The following is an 18593-nucleotide window of genomic DNA, read 5'->3' on the forward strand; positions in this document are numbered from 1 at the left end:
CTGTTTTCATGGCTGTTTGCGAGGAAAAAGCATTTCAGGATGTATATTGTATACACTTCTCTGACATTAAATTGGACCTATGAACTTTGAATCTTAAATAAATACTACTGAGAACATGAGTTGTAGACTCATTGAAAGTGAGCCTGTAGATTGTGGAATCAGTTCAGAGTTGTAGTGAGTGAAGTTATTTGGAGCTTAGTGGTTTGGTGTATTCACTGTTCCCGAACCTGCTGGTATGTGACCTCTTTCCCGACAGTAGCAGCAAGAAGAGGGCATGTGCTGACTGACGGGGGTCCTTGATGATGGATACTGCTTTGTTGTATGTTAATGTCCTGAACAGTGTACTTCAGTGACAGTGAACCTATTCACTTTGCCTTGGAAGGGTTGCGAAAGATGCTATGCAAATCCAAATCCATGACAGACAGTTAATTACGCTCAGAAGCAGAGACACTGGTGCAACCCAGCGAGGAACAGCCATTAGCTTAGGGCCAACAAGTTCATTCCTGAAGAACTTCTGAGTCAGATGAACAGTTGATTTGCTTTGGCGATGATTCTTGAACGATAAAAACTGGATGTTCACACCTGAGGTGCTCAATTTAGTGCAACACCCACAAAATGCTGGAGTAACTCAGCTGGTCAGGCAGCATCTATGGAGAGGAATGAACAGGCGAGGTTTCAGGCTGATCCCTTCCATCAAGACTGATCAAACTTCTGCTGCTGATTATTTCACCTCCAGCACATTAGGTGTAGAAGGACAGATTGTTGTGCTGCTGGGGTGTGTCCCAGATTAAAGGCCAAAGTCAACACCAGGTTCAGTGTCATACACCTGTATGCAGAGGTCCAATGCAAATCTTACTTGCAGCAGCATCGTTGGCACATAGCATCAGTTACAAAACATTCACAAGGAAAGTATAAATTGAACATAAATCATACTAAATTATGCAAGGAAGAACACAATTAAAACAAGTCCATTGCAGTGCAAAGTGGTTAAAATCTTCAGAATTGTTTTACTGTGGTAGCGATTAGGGCTGTACAGGTTGGTTAAAAGTTCAAATTAAAATTCATTACCAGAGTATATGCAAGTCACCACATACAACCCTAAGATTTTTTTCTCCTGTGGGCATTCTCAGCAAATCTATACAATAGTAGCTATTACAGGATCAATGTAAGATTAAGTAAACATAGAAACATAGAAAACCTATAGCACAGTACAGGCCCTTCAGCCCACAAAGTTGTGCCGAACATGTTCCTACCTTAGAAATGACTAGGGTTACCTGTAGCCCTCTATTTTACTAAGCTCCATGTACCTATCCAAAAGTCTCTTAAAAGACCCTATTGTATCCGCTTCCACCGCTGTTGCCAGCAGCCCATTCCATGCACTCACCATTCTCTGCATAAAATATTTACACCTGACATCTCCTCTGTACCTTCTCCCAAGCACCTTAAACCTGTGCCCTCTTGTGGCAGCCATTGTAGCACTGGGAAAAAGCCTCGGATTATCCACATGATCAATGCCTCTCATCGTCTTATACACTTCTATCAGGTCACCTCCCTTCCTTTGTCGCTCCAAGGAGAAAAGGCCAAGTTCAGTCAACCTGTTTTCATAAGGCACGCTCCCCAATTCAGGCAACACCTTTGTAAATCTCCTCTTCACCCTTTCTATGGTTTCCACATCCTTCCTGTAGTGAGGTGACCAGAACTGAGCACAGTACTCCAAGTGGGGTCTGACCAGGGTCGTATATAGCGGCAACGTTACCTCTTGGTTCCTAAATTCAACTCCACGATTGATGAAGGCCAATACGCCGTATACCTTCTTAACCACAGAGTCAACCAGTGCCGCTACTTTGAGTGTCCTATGGACTCGGACCCCAAGATCCCTCTGATCCTCCACACCGCCAAGAGTCTTACCATCAATACTATATTCTGCCATCATATTTGACCCACCAAAATGAACCACTCCACACTTATCTGGGTTGAACTCCATTTGCCACTTCTCAGCCCAGTTTTGCATCCTATCAATGTCCAGCTATAGTCTCTGACAGCCCTCCACACTACCCAGAACACCTCCAACCTTTGTGTCATCAGCAAACTTACTAAACCATCCCTCCACATCTTCATACAGGTCACTTATAAAAATCATGAAGAGTAAGTATCCCAAAACAGATCCCTGAGGCACAGCACTGGTCACCGACCTCCATGCAGAATATGACCTGTCTACAACTACTCTTTGCTTTCTGTGGGAAAGCCATTTCTGGATCCACAAAGCAATCTCCCCTTGGATTCCATGCCGCCTTACTTTCTCAATAAGCCTTGCATGGGGTACCCTATCAAATACCTTGCTAAAATCCGTATACACTACATCTACTGTTCTTCTTCATCCGTGTGTTTAGTCACATCCTCAAAAAATTCAATCAGGCTCGTAAGGCACGACCTGCCCTTGACAAAGCCATGCTGACTATCCTTAATCATATTATACCACTCCAAATGTTCATAAATTCTGCCTCTCAGGATTTTCTCCATCAACTTACCAATCACAGAAGTAAGACTTACTGGTCTATAATATCCTGGGCTATCTCTACTCCCTTTCTTGAATAAAGGAACAACATCCTCAGCCCTCCAATCCTCCAGAACCTCTCCCGTCCCCATTGATGATGCAAAGATCATCGCCAGAGGCTCAGCAATCTCCTCCCTCACCTCCCACAGTAGCCTATGGTACATCTCATCCGGTCCCGGCAACTTATCCAACTTGATGCTTTCCAAAAGCTCCAGCACATCCTCTTTCTAATATCTACATGCTCAAGCTTTTCAGTCTGCTCCAAGTCATCAATACAATCACCCAAATCCTTTTCCATAGTGAATATTAAAGTAAAGTATTCATTAAGTACCTCTGCTATTTCCTCTGGTTCCATACACACTTTTCCACTGTCACACTTGATAGGTCCTATTTTTCATATCTTATCCTCTTGCTCTTCACATACTTGTAGAATGCCTTGGGGTTTTCCTTAATCCTGCCCGCCAAAGCCTTCTCATGACCCCTTCTGGCTCTCCTAATTCCTTCTTACGATCCTTCCTGTTAGCCTTATAATCTTCTAGATATCAAACATTACCTAGCTCTCTGAACCTTTCATAAGCCTTTCTTTTCTTCTTGACTAGATTTATTACAGCCTTTGTACACCACGGTTCTTGTACCTTACCGTAACTTCCCTGTCTCATTGGAATATACCTATGCAGAACTCCACACAACTATTGCCTGAACATCAGCCACATTTCCTCCGTACTTTTCCCTGAGAACATCTGTTCCCAATTTAAGCTTCCAAGTTCCTGCTTGATAGCCTCATAATCCCCCTTACTCCAATTAAACACTTTTCTAACTTGTCTGTTCCTATCTCTCTCCAATGCTATCGCAAAGGAGATAGAATTATACTCTCCTACTGAGAGATCTGAGACCTGACCAGGTTAATTTCCCAATACCAAATCAAGTATGTACAGTCTCTCCTCTTGTAGGATTATCTACAAATTGTGTCAAGAAACCTTCCTGAACACACCTAACAAACTCCACCCCATCTAAACCCCCTGCTCCAGGGAGATGCCAATTGAAATAGAGTGCAGAAGGCAATAAACTGCACAAATGCAAATACAAATCAATAGCACTAAGTAATGAGAACATGAAATAACAAGATAAAGAGTTTTTTAAGTGAGATCATTAGTTGCGGGAAAATCTCAATGGATTAATGTAGTTATCTCCTGTTGTTCAAGAGCCTGATGGTTGTGGAGTAGTAACTGTTCTTGAACCTGGTGGTGCAAGTCCTGAGATTCTTGTAGATTCTACCTGATGGCAACAGCGAGGAAAGAGCATGGCCTGTGTGGTGAGGATCTTTGATGATGGATGCTGCTTTCCTTCGACAGTGTTTCAAGTATATGTGTTCAGTGGTTGGGAGAGCTTTATCCATGATGTTCTGGGCTGAATCCACTACCTTTTGTAGGATTTTCCATTCAAAGGCATATCTATTCTCAAAGCTGGTGGTACGAAACTTCACCCTTTTGTAGCCCCTGCCTGATCATAGCTGGAAGAAAATGACATGGCCCAGATGGAGCGGATCTTTAACGATAGGTGCTGTCTTGAATGGGGAAAGATGTGTTCATGATGTATTGGACAGAGCTCACCACTTTCCTCTGCTTCATATGTTCCTGCACACTGAAGCTCACTTCATTCAACTTCACTTGGTCCAACACTGAACTGTTTGCACAATTATTTCACTTTGACTTTCAGGGTCTCTTCATCTCATGTTCTCGATATTTATTGCTTATTTATTTATTGGTATTATTCCTTTATTTTTGTATTTGCACAGTTTATTGTTCTCTGCACTCTGATAGAACACCCCAGTTGAGTGGTCTTTCATTGATTCTGTTATGGTTATTATTTTATGGGATTTACACCCGCAAGAAATTGAATTTTAGAGTTTTATACGGTAATATACATGTACTTTGATAATAAATTTACTTTGAACATTGAACTTTGAATTGCATGCAGTACCAGACCATGATGCAACCTGTCAGGGTACTTTTACAAGCTTATCTGTAGAAGTTTGATGTAATGTTCAGTGACAAATCAAACTGCCATAACCTTCTAAGAACGTAAAAACAATGGTCACGTTCCTTCTGGTTACCTCTGTTCAATCATGAGGATATTAATCTATCCTTTCTCTCAGCTTCACTGAAAATATATACCACAAGATGGGAGACTAACAGCTTTGGTTTTACCCTCATCCAATATTACTAAAACATATGGTGGTCAGTATGGTAGAGTAGCAGTTTAAGAAATCGCTTTACAGTGCCAGTGATCACCGATTGCAATTCGATTCTTGCCACTCTTTGTATGGAGCTTATGCATTCTCCTCGTGACCGTGTGGGTTTCCTCCCACATTCCGTATCACCATATAATCATATAACAATTACAGCACGGAAACAGGCTATTCGTGCCAAACTCTTACTCTCATCTAGTCCCACCGACCTGCACTCGGCCCATAACCCTCCATTCCTTTCCTGTCCATACAGCTGCCCAATTTAACTTTAAATGACAACATCGAACCTGCCTCAACCACTTCTGCTGGAAGCTCGTTCCACACAGCTACCACTCTCTAGGTAAAGAAGTTCCCCCTCATGTTACCCCTAAACTTTTGCCTTTAACTCTCAACTCATGTCCTCTTGTTTGAATCTCCTCCACTCTCAATGGAAAACGCCTATCCACGTCAACTCTATCTATCCCCCTCATAATTTTAAATACCTCTATCAAGTTCCTCCTCAACCTTCTACGCTTCAAAGAATAAAGGCCTGACTTGTTCAACCTTTCTCTGTAACTTAGGTGATGAAACCCAGGTAACATTCTAGTAAATCTTCTCTGTACTCTCTCTATTTTGTTGATATCTTTCCTATGATTCAGTGACCAAGACTGTACACAATACTCCTAATTTGGCCTCACCAATGCCTTGTACAATTTCAACATTACATTCCAACTCCTATACTCAATGCTCTGATTTATGAAGGCCAGCATACCAAAAGTTTCTTCACCACCCTATCCACATGAGATTCCAAAGAAGCACATTTAAAGCAAGTTCAAAGGTTCATTTCATTGTTAAAGTATGCATGTACAATACAACTCTGATATATCTCTTCTCCAGATAGCCATGATATATATAGAAAGACCATATAGCAACTCACCTCCCCACATGAGAAAAGAAAAAAAAGAAGCAAAACTCGCAAGCCCCAAGATCCTTCACCCCCTACCCTGCAGAAAAAAATAATGACGACAGCATCCAATCCTCCACCCCTCTCCACAGGGAAAAAATAGTGAAATAGCAACAAATCTCCACCCCCTATCGACAGAAAATACAGCGACAATAAAAATCCGCTAACCCCTCCCTCGCAGAAAAAAATCAACAATAATAGCAAAAAAAACCTGACCCCTCCCCCACAGAAACAAAACAGTGACAATAAGAATCCCCGACCCCCTCAGCTGTAAAAAAGAGTGTCAGTTGTATCAAAAACCCCTGACTCCTCCCCCCCACACACACAAAACTAACAGATCACCCGCTTGCCAATCGGCCACAAGACACAAAATGCTGGAAAACCTGAAGAGACCAATATAAGGTACAGTCCAATCACATATCTCTCAGAACATTGAACAGTCCTTCCGTGACTCAGAAATCATGCCTGATTCGATTGCTGGTGCCAGAAATGTCGTGACTATCCCCAGAACAATCCTTGGTAATTTCATTTGATGCAAATGATAAATTTCACTGTGTGTTTTGTTGTTTTGATGTACGTGTTAAGTACATGGATGGGAGGAGTATGGTGGGCTATGGTACAGGTACGAGTCATTGGAATTAAGCAGAATAATGTTAGGAACAGACAAGGTGGGCTGAATGGCCTGTTTCTTTGCTGTAGTATTCTGTGACTCTGTGTGAGAATTAAAGCTGATCGCTGATAACAGGTGTAAGAAAGTGATTACAATAGGGAGGGTGGAGAGGAGATTCACCAGCATGGAGTGACGCAACAGACTTCTAACATCATAAATCAGTGAGTTGTTTGTTATGTCTCCCCTCTCGCTGTGAAATAGGGACACCTCCTTTTCCCTTATTAGGAAGAGAGAGAGAGCCTGTGGTATGTCGAATTATGAATTACCGGGTGAACGAGCGCTCTTCGAGGTACTGCAGATCATGCCTGATTTTAATCCCCGACCCCCTCATCTTTATTGATGCTTTGCCGCACACTTGGGTGCTCGGTGGAGGGTGCCAGTGCTTTTTTTGCTGATGGGGTTGTGGGTAGTCATTGCCTTGCTGCTGCTTGTGCGTGGAAGGGGGGAGCTGGGGGGGGGGGCTTTGGGGCTCTCATTCATTCTTTGAGGCACTCATCTGTTTCCGTGGATGCTTGCGAAGAAAAAGAATTTCAGGCTGTATATTGCATAGATTTCTCTGACATTAAATGTACCTTCCTATTTATGAAGAGTGACATGAGAGGCTGGGTCTGGTCTCACTTGACTGGGGGAAACTGAGAAGGAGCACTGAAGACCTTTTACACAATGAGTGCACATGAACGTAAGGTGAGGGGGAGAAAGTTTAAAGCAGATCTGAGGCAAGATTTTTCGGGGAGTGCTGGGTACCTGGAAAGGACTGCCATGGGTGGTGATGGAGGCAAATACAACGGAGGTGTTTAAGAGGCTGGTACGTAGACATGTGAATATACAGGGAATGCAGGGATTATATGCAGAAGAGATACAGTTTAGCTTGGCATCATGAACAGCCAAGGCATTTGTGGGCATAAGGTCCTTCTGTGTGCCATCCTGTTCTATGTTGAATAAGGTATATAAAATGTTGAGGAAACTGGAGTAAACTTTCCCCCACATCAGATTCAGAGGTAAATAAGACAAGAGGGCATTGATTTAGGGTAAGGAGAAATAGATTTAATGATGTCAGGGAGATTTTTTCACCCAGAGTGTGAGTTCCTGTGACACACCGAGAGAGCAGTACAGAAGCAGAGTCATTGAATTGCCTAAGATGCATTGAGAATTGTCTAGATGAGCACTTTCAAAGATTCAAAGTACATTTATTATCCACGTTTGTATGCAGTAAACTACCCTAAGAATTGTTTTCCCACTGACAGCCAAGAAGTGAAGAAACACCATGTAACCCATGCAAGGAAAACATCAAATAGCCAATGTGCGAAATAAGAACAAGTCACACAAAAGGCAAAATCACTTAGACAGAGAAGGTTATGGGCCAAGTGCTAGAAGATGGGATTAATACAAAGAGGTGCACTCTGGCAGGCATGGACATGGCAGGCTGAATGGCCTGTTTCCATAATGACGGAATATGTTCACTTTATTAGGTACACCTGTACACCTGCTTGTTAAAGCAAATATCTAATCAGCCAATCAGGTGGCAGTAACTCAATGCATAAAAGCATGCAGACATGGTCAAGAGGTTCAGGTCAAACATCAGAATGGGGAAGGAATGTGATTTTAGTAACTTTGACTGTGGAATGATGGTTGGTGCCAGAGGGTGTGGTTTGAGTATCTCAGAGACTGGTGATCTCCTGCAATTTTCATGTACAACAATCTCTAAAGTTTACAGAGAATGGTGCGAGAAACAAAAAAAAATCCAACGAATGACAGTTCTGTGGACAAAAGTGTTTTGTTAATGAGAGAGCTTGAAGCAGAATGGCCAGACTGCTTTAAGCTGACAGCAACATGACAGCAACTCAAGTAACTGTGTATTACAGCAGTGGTGTGCACCATGTTTGAAAGGTGCTAACTGTCCCTGAATTTGGTGATGTGGGGCCCAAGGCTTTTGTACCTCCTTCCCGATGGCAGCAGCAAGAAAAAAAGCAAGAGAGTGTCAATTTGCTTGAGTTACACCATGCCAGGATGGAGGTTGCTACTGACTGCCTTTTAAAAAAAACATTTGTAGAGTTCTTCGAGAATGTTTGACAGTGCTTCCTTCATGACTGTAAGATGCTTGAAATGTGATCATACACAAGTATTAAAAATAAAAAAAGCTAAATATACTTCTGTAAACATTGCGCTGCTGCTGACACTGAGACAGACTTCAAATTCATTTAAAAAGAAGTCAAGCTACATCTTTGTAACTTTTGTTTTCCAGACTTTGAAGTTAGATTCTGCATTTACTTTTTAAACTACTTTTATCTAAAGCTGTAAAAGCAACGTCAATGGGTAGCATTCAGGTGACTTACTGTCTTGTTAAACTGACCAACTCTGGCATAACCTGCTGGTATTTCCTTCAGGGATTTGTGGTCATCCTGCTAAAATTGGAACATTCCAGAGTGCAAAGCCATCAGCTGCCCGAGGCATTTTTTCCAATGTTACATCAGGATGTTAAGGAAAAGGTAGTCAGATTACCAGGAAATAGTTCGAAAATTAAGAATTCACGAGCTTGTTTTTTATGCTGGAATTTCCACATCTGAGATCTGAACCAGGCCATGCCTTCCTCTCACAACTACCATCAGGCAGGAGGTATGGAAGCCTGCAATCCCACACCAGTAGATTCAAGAATATCTACTTCCATTCAGTCATTTGGTTCTTCAATTGAATTGTATTGCCCTAATGGTTACCTCATTATAGCAACACAATGAGTTCTTTGAGCACTGAGCACTGAAATGTACTTGGTTCTAATTGTGTTCTGTCGTTGCATAATTTATGTTCCTCTTTGCACCTATACATGTTTGCACAGGTGCAACGAAAAATGTTCTTGTGACAGCAACAAAAATCTTACTTGTGCATCTGGCAAGAAACTTGGCGTTACTCCACTTGACTCGACTGAGCATAAAAGCTAGTCTTGACACTTTGAGTGCAGTACTGGGGAGCGCCAATTGGTGTCAAGTGAAGTGGAACTGGAACTGGAAATTGGAATTGGTTTATCACTTTCACATGTACCGAGATACAGTGAGAAGCTTTTCTTGCATGCTGTGCGTACAGATCAAATCATTACAATTTAGAATAAACCGTAAGAGCTACAAAGAAAGTGCAGTGCAGGTAAACAATAAGGTGCAAGTTCATAATGAGGTAGATTGTGAGGTCAAGTGTCCATTTTATTGAACTTTGCCTGTTCTGTGCCATCTTGTATGAATTGGGCGATCATGGTTTTTCTATGACCGTGATTGTTCTTGGCAAATTTTTCTACAGGAGTGGTTTGCCATTGCCTTCTTCTGGGCAGTGTCTTTACAAGATGGGTGACCCCAACCATTATCAATACTCTTCAGAGATTGTCTGTCTGGCATCAGTGATTGCACAATCAGGACTTGTGATAAGTACCAACTGCTCATGCAACCACCCACCACTGGTTTCCATGGTTTCACATGTCTCTGACAGGGGGTAGGCTAAGGAGATGCTCTATCTTGTCCAGGGGTGGAGCGCCTTACACCTCCTTTAGTATATCTCCACCCTGCCACCAATTTATTGAAGTAGAGAACTATTTAATAGTCTTCTAACAATGGGGAAGAAGGTGTCCCTGAGCCCTGAGGTGTGTGCTTTCAGGGTTTTGTATCTTCTGCCTGATGGAAGACAGGAGAAGAGTGAATTTCTGGAATAAGCAGGGTCTTTGACTATGCTGGCTGCTTTAATGAGGCATCAAGAAGTATAGTCAGATTCCACAGAGGGGCAGTTGTTTTACATGATGTGTCCACAATTTTCTGAAATTTCACACGGCCATGTGCAGAGCACTTGACATACAAATCCACAATACATCCAGGTGTTAGGGTGAGGCTGGGTTTAACATATTCATGACAACGTTCCACAAATGCAGAGACTTCCCAGTGCCTTGGCCAATAACCACCCCTCAATCAGCACCACTAAAATAGATCTTCACCATGTGGCTGTTTGCGGGAGATTGTTGTGCACAAATTGCCTGTGCGATATCATCATTTGAAGAGAAATATCGATGTGTGAGTTTGTCTCAGAGTACTGAGAATGGGACCATTGAAAACAGCAGGTCTCGTTGCATGTGAGTTTCACTTGGGCCAATAAAAAGAGGAGAGGTTCAAGTAGAATAGCCATTGTTGGAGTGGACAGAGTTAGAATGGGAAGCTGAGGCTTTGACTCAAGAGGCTTCAGTGGGAAAAGGTGTAGGCTATTTTGGATCAGCTTGTGTGAGGAAGCCAGTGGGGGAGTCAAAGATTTGAGACTTAGAATTGAGAGGCTTTGACAAGGAGGCACCAGAAAGTAGCAGGTAAGAATTGATAAGGGTTATTTTTTATATGATACCAGATTACAACAAATGAAATTAAGTTACAAAGCAGGAGTAGTTCATGTGTTGAGCTGCATGATTTGAGAGCCGATGGACCCCATTTTGGTTCCTGCTGACCACATCTGCAGAAATTACAGCAACCAGCTTCTGCATAGATGTTTCCACACATAGCAATATGCTAACAACCACATCGCCTGTTTCAGATTCCTTGGATGGATGAGAAATGTTAGGCAAGATGCTGGGTATCTTGCCGATGCTGGAAATCCAAAGCAACCAACACAAAATGCTGGAGGAACTCAGCAGATCAGGCAGCATCTACAGAAATGAAAAAACAGTTAACGTTTTGTGTTGAGACTCTTCTTCAACATACCGACTCTTCATCCTCTACTCTTCAGTCTATTGCTGAGGTACCTTTGAACACCAGGCAGGGTATAGTGGGCTTCCATTCAACCACTCATTTGAATGATGGCATCTCCAACATGCCGCAGTCCCATCAAAAGCACACTGATTAAGATTAAAGATTATCTTTACATGTACATTGAGGCATTCAAGCCTGCAGTGAAATGCGTCATTTTTGCATCAATGACTGACACAGTGTGTGGATTGTTCTGGGGGCTACCCACAAGCGTCACCACGTTTCCGGTTCCAACATAGAATGCCCACAGCTCACCAATCCTAATCCTAACCCTAACCGCATGCCTGTGGAATATGGAAGAGAACCGGACTTCCTGGACGAAACTCATGCATGTATGGGCAGAACATACACACTCCTTGCAGAGAGTGATGAGAATTGAACACTGATTGATGATCACTGGCACTGTAAAGTGATGCACTAAAGGTTAAAGATGATCTTTGCAAGTACATTGAAGCATCAACACATACAGTAAAAAGTATCATGTTCACATGATAGAGCCACCAGTCGAAATATGATGTTTAACTCTTTGGAACAGGACTTAACCCTACCCTCTTTCGCTGATGATTGTATCACCACTGAGTACATCTTACCGAAGAAAGGCTTGCATGTTTTCCTCGGCCACTTTGTTTTCTGGGATTGTCTAAGTCTTTAAAACCAGTGTTCCTGGCTTATCTCCATCTAGGTCATCAAGCAAAGATTGCCTTTTTGGAATCTACGAGCGAAACCATAATAGTTTGCATTGAGACTGATTTATTGCACAGGGCATATCTATGCAACCAAAATAGCATTTTTGGACAAGGTTTACACACTGCAGGTTGTCCTTACTTTGCCAATAATTGGCCTCAGTCCATGACATTGTCCCATTGATTCACCTGCTATTACTGTGTTGCATCGTTTGGTACTTCAGAAGATGAGCAGAGATTAAATACCGGGAAGGGGGGGATCTTAATCGAAAATATAGAGAAATTACCAGAATGCCAAGTAAAAGATAGAAAAAAATCTATCTTAAAAGATTCATTTTATCTGTCACATGCACACATCAAAATATCAATGCATTGTTTGTATTAACAACCAACCACAGTCCCATGATGCACTGGGGGCAGTCCACAAGTGTCACATGTTTCCAATATCAACATAACATGCCCACAACACATCAGCCCTAGAATATGGGAGGAAACTGGAGCAATCAGAGGAAACATGCATGGTCATGGAAAGAATGTACAAACAACAGTGGGAATTGAACCTCGATCTTACGGCAGGCTCAGTAAAGTGTTACACTAGTGTTACCCAATCCTTGCTTTTGATTTACAAGAATCTGTTTGTAGACCAGTAATTGCTTGAAAAATTACAGGATCACTTTTAAACACTTCACCATGATTATATTGTGACTAAAGATTGTAAGACCATAGGACATGAGAGCAGAATTACACTTTGTGGTACATTCAGCCCATTGTGTCTTCTCCACTAGGACTCCCAAGGTCAATTACACCACTTATTATTGAACTTTATCCCTGTTAAGAAAATATTCTACACCCTTTTTCCTTCTACCAAGGTGCATGTCCATAAACTTCCCTACACAATATTCCATTTGTCACTTCTTTGCCCATACTCCTAATCTATCCAAGTCTTTCTGCAGACTCCGTGCTTCCTCAACACCACCTGCCCCCACCTTATTATGTATCATCTGCAAACATGGCCGCAAAGCCATCAATTCTGCTAAATAACATGAGAAGAAGTGGTTCCACTGCAGAGCATCACTTATCACTGGCAGTCCAGCAGAAAATACCCACTTTTTATCATGGTCAATGTTATCATGTGGCTATAAGTACCCCAAATCTTATCTGTAACAACAGACTACAAAACCTTCCCAACCACTGAAAACAGGGCTAACTGGCCTAAAATTTCCTTTCTTCTGCCTCCCTGCCTTCTTAAAGTGTGGAATGACACTTGCAATTTTCCAATCCTCTGGAAACAAAACTGAATCTAGTGATTCTTGAAAGATCATTACTAATGCCTCCACAATCTCTTCAGCCACCTCCTTCAGAACCCTGGGGTGTAGTCCTCCGGGTCCAGGTGACTTACAGTATCTACCTTCAGACCTTTCAGCTTGCAAAGCATCTTCCTCTTAGTAATCGCAACTACATTCACTTCTGCCCCCTGACACTCTTGAATTTTTGGCTACTGCCAGTATCTTTATCAATGAAGACTGACGCAAAGCACTTATTAAGCTTGTCCGCCATTTCTTTGCCCACCAATGTTACCTCATTAATGTCATTTTTTTTAGATATCCACTCTCACCTCTCGTTAACTCTTCACATTTCTGAAAATTAACTTTTGTTATCATCTCTATAGTACTGGACAACTTTTCTTCATATTGCATCTTTTCTCTTCTTTGTTAATTGCCTTCTATTGGTTTTTGAAAGCTTCCCAATCCTTTAACTTCTCAGCAATTTTTGCTATTATATGCTCTCTCTTTTCCTTTTGTACTATCTTTGACTTCCCTTGTTAGCCATGATTGTCTCATCCTCCCTTTAGAATATTTCCCCATCTTTGGGAAGTATATCCTGTACCTTCTGAATTGCTCCCAGCAATTCTAGCCTTTGCTGTATTGCCATCATCCCTGCTTGTGTCCCCTTCCAGTCAACTTTGGCCAGCCCCTCTCTCATACCTCTGTAATTCCCTTTACACCACTGTAATACTGATACATCTGACGTTATCGTCTCCCTATAAAAACTGCAAGGTGAATTCTATCATATTATGATCACTGTTCCTTTACCTTAAGATCTCTAATCAAACCTTGTTCATCACACAATACCCAATCTAGAATTGCTTTTCCCTTAGTATGCTCTACCACAAGTGGCTCTAGAAAGCCATCTCATAGGCATTCTACAAATTCCCTGTCTTGTCATCTAGCACCAACCTGATTAACCCAATCATAGGCATATTGAAATCTCCTATGACTATCGCAGCATTGCCCTTTTGACATGTTTTTTCTATCTCCCATTGTAATTTTTATTTCCTATCTAAGCTACTGTTCGGGGGCCAATGTATAACTCCTATCAAAATCTTTTTACCCTTGCAGATTCTTAACGCTACCCACAAGGATTCTAAATCTTTGGATCCTATGTCACTTTCTAAGGATTTGATTTTATTTTTTACTAACAGAGCCACCCCACCCCATCTACCTACCAGCCTGTCCTTTAATGCAATATGTATGCTTGGATATTAAGCTCCCAACTATGATCTTCTTTCTGCCATGACTCAGTGATGTCCACACATTGTACTTGCCAATCTCTAACTGTGCTATGAGAACATCTATCTTATTCTATATACTGTGTGCATTCAAACATAGCTCCTTCAGTCCTGTATTCGTCACTCTGTTCGATTTGACACCCACGTGCATACATAGCTCCTCTGTAGAGAGAGTTAAGTGCACCCTGTTCCTAGAGTTCACATCATGGATGACCTCACCTGACTCAGCACCTGAGGAGATTGAAGCAAACAAGGCTCCCCTCCCCACCACCACACCTTGACTGATTTTGGCAGGAGTACCAATGAGAGTATCCTGACAAGCAGCATCTCCATCTTGCATGGGAGCAGCCGAGCATCGGACCAGAACTCCCTGCAAAGGATTGTGAGAATGGCCTAGAGGATCATAGGTGTTTCCCTACCAGCCATCGAGGACATTTATCAGGAGCGCTGCAGTCGCAGGGCTCTTAGTATAATCAAGGATTCCACCCATCCATCCAGCATCCTCTTCGACTTTCTACCATCAGGCAGGAGACTACGATGCATAAAAACAAGAAAAGTCAGGATGAGAAACAGTTTCTTCCCTTGGGCCATTAGGCTTCTGAACTCCCTGCCACATGGCATTCAAAATGTCACCGGTTAATCTGTCCTGTACCATACAATATTTAATTTATGCACTTCACTTTGTTTATTTATGCAGAATTCACTTGTAGATTAAGTTATTGTGCGTTATGTGTATTATTGTGCTTTACACCCTGGTCCACAGAAATGACTCATTTGACGGTATATATGTATATAGTTAAATGACAATAAACTTGACTTGACCTGCTTTGACGTTACACTTCATTTCATACCACACTGTGCAATTTTTCCCTATCATCTGCCTGTCCTTCCTCTCAGTCTCACTACACATTGCATCTACATGTAGAGCAACTGCCCCATCCTCAGCCGATTCCTATCCACCTGCCAAATTAGTTTAAACCCTTCCCAAAGCTCTGGCAAACGTCCTCAAAAGGATATTGGTGGAACTCACCCTTTTTGTACATGAAATACCTTTCCCAGAAGAGATCCTAGTGATCCAGAAATCAGAAACCCTGCCCCTAGCACCACTTCCTGAGCCAGATATTCATTTGCCAAATCATCTTATTCTTATCCTCATTTGCGTATGGCACAGGTAGCAAACCAGAGATTACTACCTTGGAGGTCCTGGTTTTCAGCTTTCTACCTAACTCCCTATATTGTCTCTTCAGGACCTCCTCCCATTTCCTAATATGTACTGTACCACGAGCTCTGGCTGCTCGCTCATCCCATTTAGAATGCTGAGGATCTGATCCGAGACATCTCTGACCTTGGCACCTGGGAGGCAAGATACCATCTCAGGTGTCTTTTTCATGTCACAGAATCTCCTGCCTGCTCCTCTAAATATGGAATTCCCTATCACGACTGAAGTCCTCATCTTCCCCCTTTTCTTCTGAACCACAGAGCCAGACTCAATGCCAGTGACCTAGTCCCTATGTCTTCCCCTGGTAGATCATGCTCCCAAATAGTATTCAAAATGGTATACTTAATATTGAGGGAAACAGACACAGGGTACAGTGGTGCTAGGGGCAGGGTTTCTGATTTCTGGATCACTGGGATCTTTTCTGGGAAAGGTATGTCATATACAAAAAGGGCGGGTTCCACCAATTCCCTTTTGAGGAGGTTTGCTAGATCTTTGGGAAGGGTTTAAGAGGAATAGATAGAATGGATAGCCAGCGCCTTTTCCCCAGGGCACCACTGCTCAATACAAGAGGACATGGTTTTAAGGTAAGGGGTGGGAAGTTCAAGGGGGATATTAGAAGAAGGTTTTTTACTCAGAGAGTGGTTGGTGCGTGGAATGCACTGCCTGAGTCAGTGGTGGAGGCAGATAGACTAGTGAAGTTTAAGAGACTACTAGACAGGTATATGGAGGAATTTAAGGTGGGGGCTTATATGGGATGCAGGGTTTGAGGGTCGGCACAACACTGTGGGCCGAAGGGCCTGTACTGTGCTGTACTATTCTATGTTCTATGTTCTATGTACTTTGCACTGGCGGCCCATTTCCCTTTCCCTCTCCTGACAGTCACTCAGTTACCTGCCTCCAGCAACTTAGGGCTGACTTCCTCCCTGTTGCTTCTATTTATCTCCTCTGCATTCTCCCCTTTGAGCTGAAGGTCATTCAGCTGTAGCTGCAGCTCAAGGTCTCTAACAAGCTGGAGCTCAATGCACTTCAGGGAGACTGGAGGTCTCTCAGAGTTCACACAAAGAACATACCACTAATTCCGGACCCTTTCTCAGTGCACTAGCAATGTAATAATAGACAAAGAAATCGCAAAAAAAACTTACTTAGAACCCCAACCTGTGCTTGCCCAAGCTTGTTCTCGCCTAAGCCTGTTTAGTCAAAGCCTCCCACTCTATCACTGGCCAACTCCAACAATGGCTTGCATCTCCTTTCCTTGCATTGGCTCAAATACAACTCACTCCAGACGGTCCTTGTTCTTTGTAAATCTTGTTCTTTGTAAGTGGCTCCGGCCCTGCAACTATATTACTCTTTCAAGCACTACTTCAGATAATCATGTTTATTTTCTTGTATCTCTAAAACTCTCTGCCACTTAGTCACTGCCAAAGTTTGACTGGTTGTCTTATCTTTCTAACACAGAGCCGAAGGGGAAAGTACGAATCTTGTTCACTTTCCCCTTTATTCCTGGGCTCATGTCCTCCATCTCTGCCCTTCCCTTCACAGATATTGGCACAATGGACTTAGAAAGAGGGCAATGTTGGAAGGCAGGCTGTAGCAATATAACCTACAGCACAGAAACAAGCCCTTCAGCCCATCTAGTCCATGACAAGTCATTTAAATTGCCTACTCCCATCAACCTGCATCTGGACCATAGCCCTCCATACCCCTTCCACCTACCTAAACTTCTCTTCAACATTGAAATTTAAATAGCGTCGCCACTTGTTCCATACTCTCACCACTCTGAGTGAAGTTTCCCCTCATGTTCCCCTTAAACTTTTCGCCATCACCCTTAACCCATGACCTCTGGTTGTAGTCTCACCCAACCTCAGTGGCAAAAGCCTATTTGCATTTACCCTAACAATACCCCTCATAAGTTTTTATACCTCTATCAAATCTCCCCTCAATCTTCTATGTTCTAGGTAATAAATACAACATATAAAATAAAGCCAAGGGGCACAAGGACACTGGAAATAAAGAATGCCAGTTAACAAATGAAACCCTTTCTGCCATCTGCCATTGAACTAAAGGCATGTATAGACTTATTTAGCATAAACTGAACTGGATTGGCAGTGCAAGACATAAAAATAATGTTAGAGACAATTAAAAATATAAATAAGTCATGTGAAAGAGTACTAACAGGGTTGTGTTCATGAGTGTGTGGGCTGTTCTGAAATCTGATGGCAGAAGGATAGAGGGATAAAAAGGAATCTTGATCTCGCAAGCTACCTCATTATGATCTTTGACCTTATTGTCTACTTCTCCATAGATGTTACATTTTATTCTTCTCTGATATTTGGCTCTGATATTTGTTTACCTTGTACGTCCTCACTGTATTGGGCAATGATTTGGTCTGTATGTTAGACAAGGTTTTCGCTATACATGTATCTTGGGACATGTGACCGTAGTAAACCAATACCAATAACAAGACCAATATTCATATACACAAGGGCAGGTTAGACACTAGGAGTCTCACAGTCAGTAACTCACCTCCTGACTTCCCAAAACCTTTCCACCATCTTCAAGGCTGATGTCAGTTGTTTGATGGGACACTCTTCACTTGCTTGGATGAGTACAGTACAGTATCAATGGCACTCAGAATAGTTCAACAAGAGGTAGCAGCCCACTTGATAGGCACCCCTTCCGCAATCATTCACTCACTCCACCAGTGACACACAGTAGCAGCAGTCTGTACCATCTATAGGATGTACTGCAGCAGTTCACCAACACCAAATCCCACAACCTTTACCATCTAGAAGGGCAAAGGCAGCAAAGGCATGGGGAACACTACCAGCTGCAACCTGCCCTCCCAGAGCAAACCATTCTGACTTAATATTGGTATTGGTATTGGTTTACTATTGTCAAAAGATAGAGTGAAAAGCTTGCCTTGCATACTGTTCATACATATCAAATTATT

The 18593-nt window shown here is 42.4% G+C and overlaps 1 long non-coding RNA gene across 1 annotated transcript in view; it reads left to right on the plus strand.

Moving 5' to 3' along the window:
* The window catches only part of LOC134344725 (uncharacterized), an 83503-nt gene extending 71580 nt beyond the window's left edge, over positions 1 to 11923 (plus strand). Inside the window, exon 4 of the long non-coding RNA XR_010017499.1 lies at positions 10961 to 11923. This is a non-coding gene — a long non-coding RNA (uncharacterized LOC134344725). The remainder of the gene's footprint in view (positions 1 to 10960) is intronic.
* Positions 11924 to 18593: the final 6670 nt, after the last annotated feature.

This window comes from Mobula hypostoma, chromosome 4, assembly GCF_963921235.1.
Source record: "Mobula hypostoma chromosome 4, sMobHyp1.1, whole genome shotgun sequence".
Lineage (NCBI taxonomy): Eukaryota > Metazoa > Chordata > Chondrichthyes > Myliobatiformes > Myliobatidae > Mobula > Mobula hypostoma.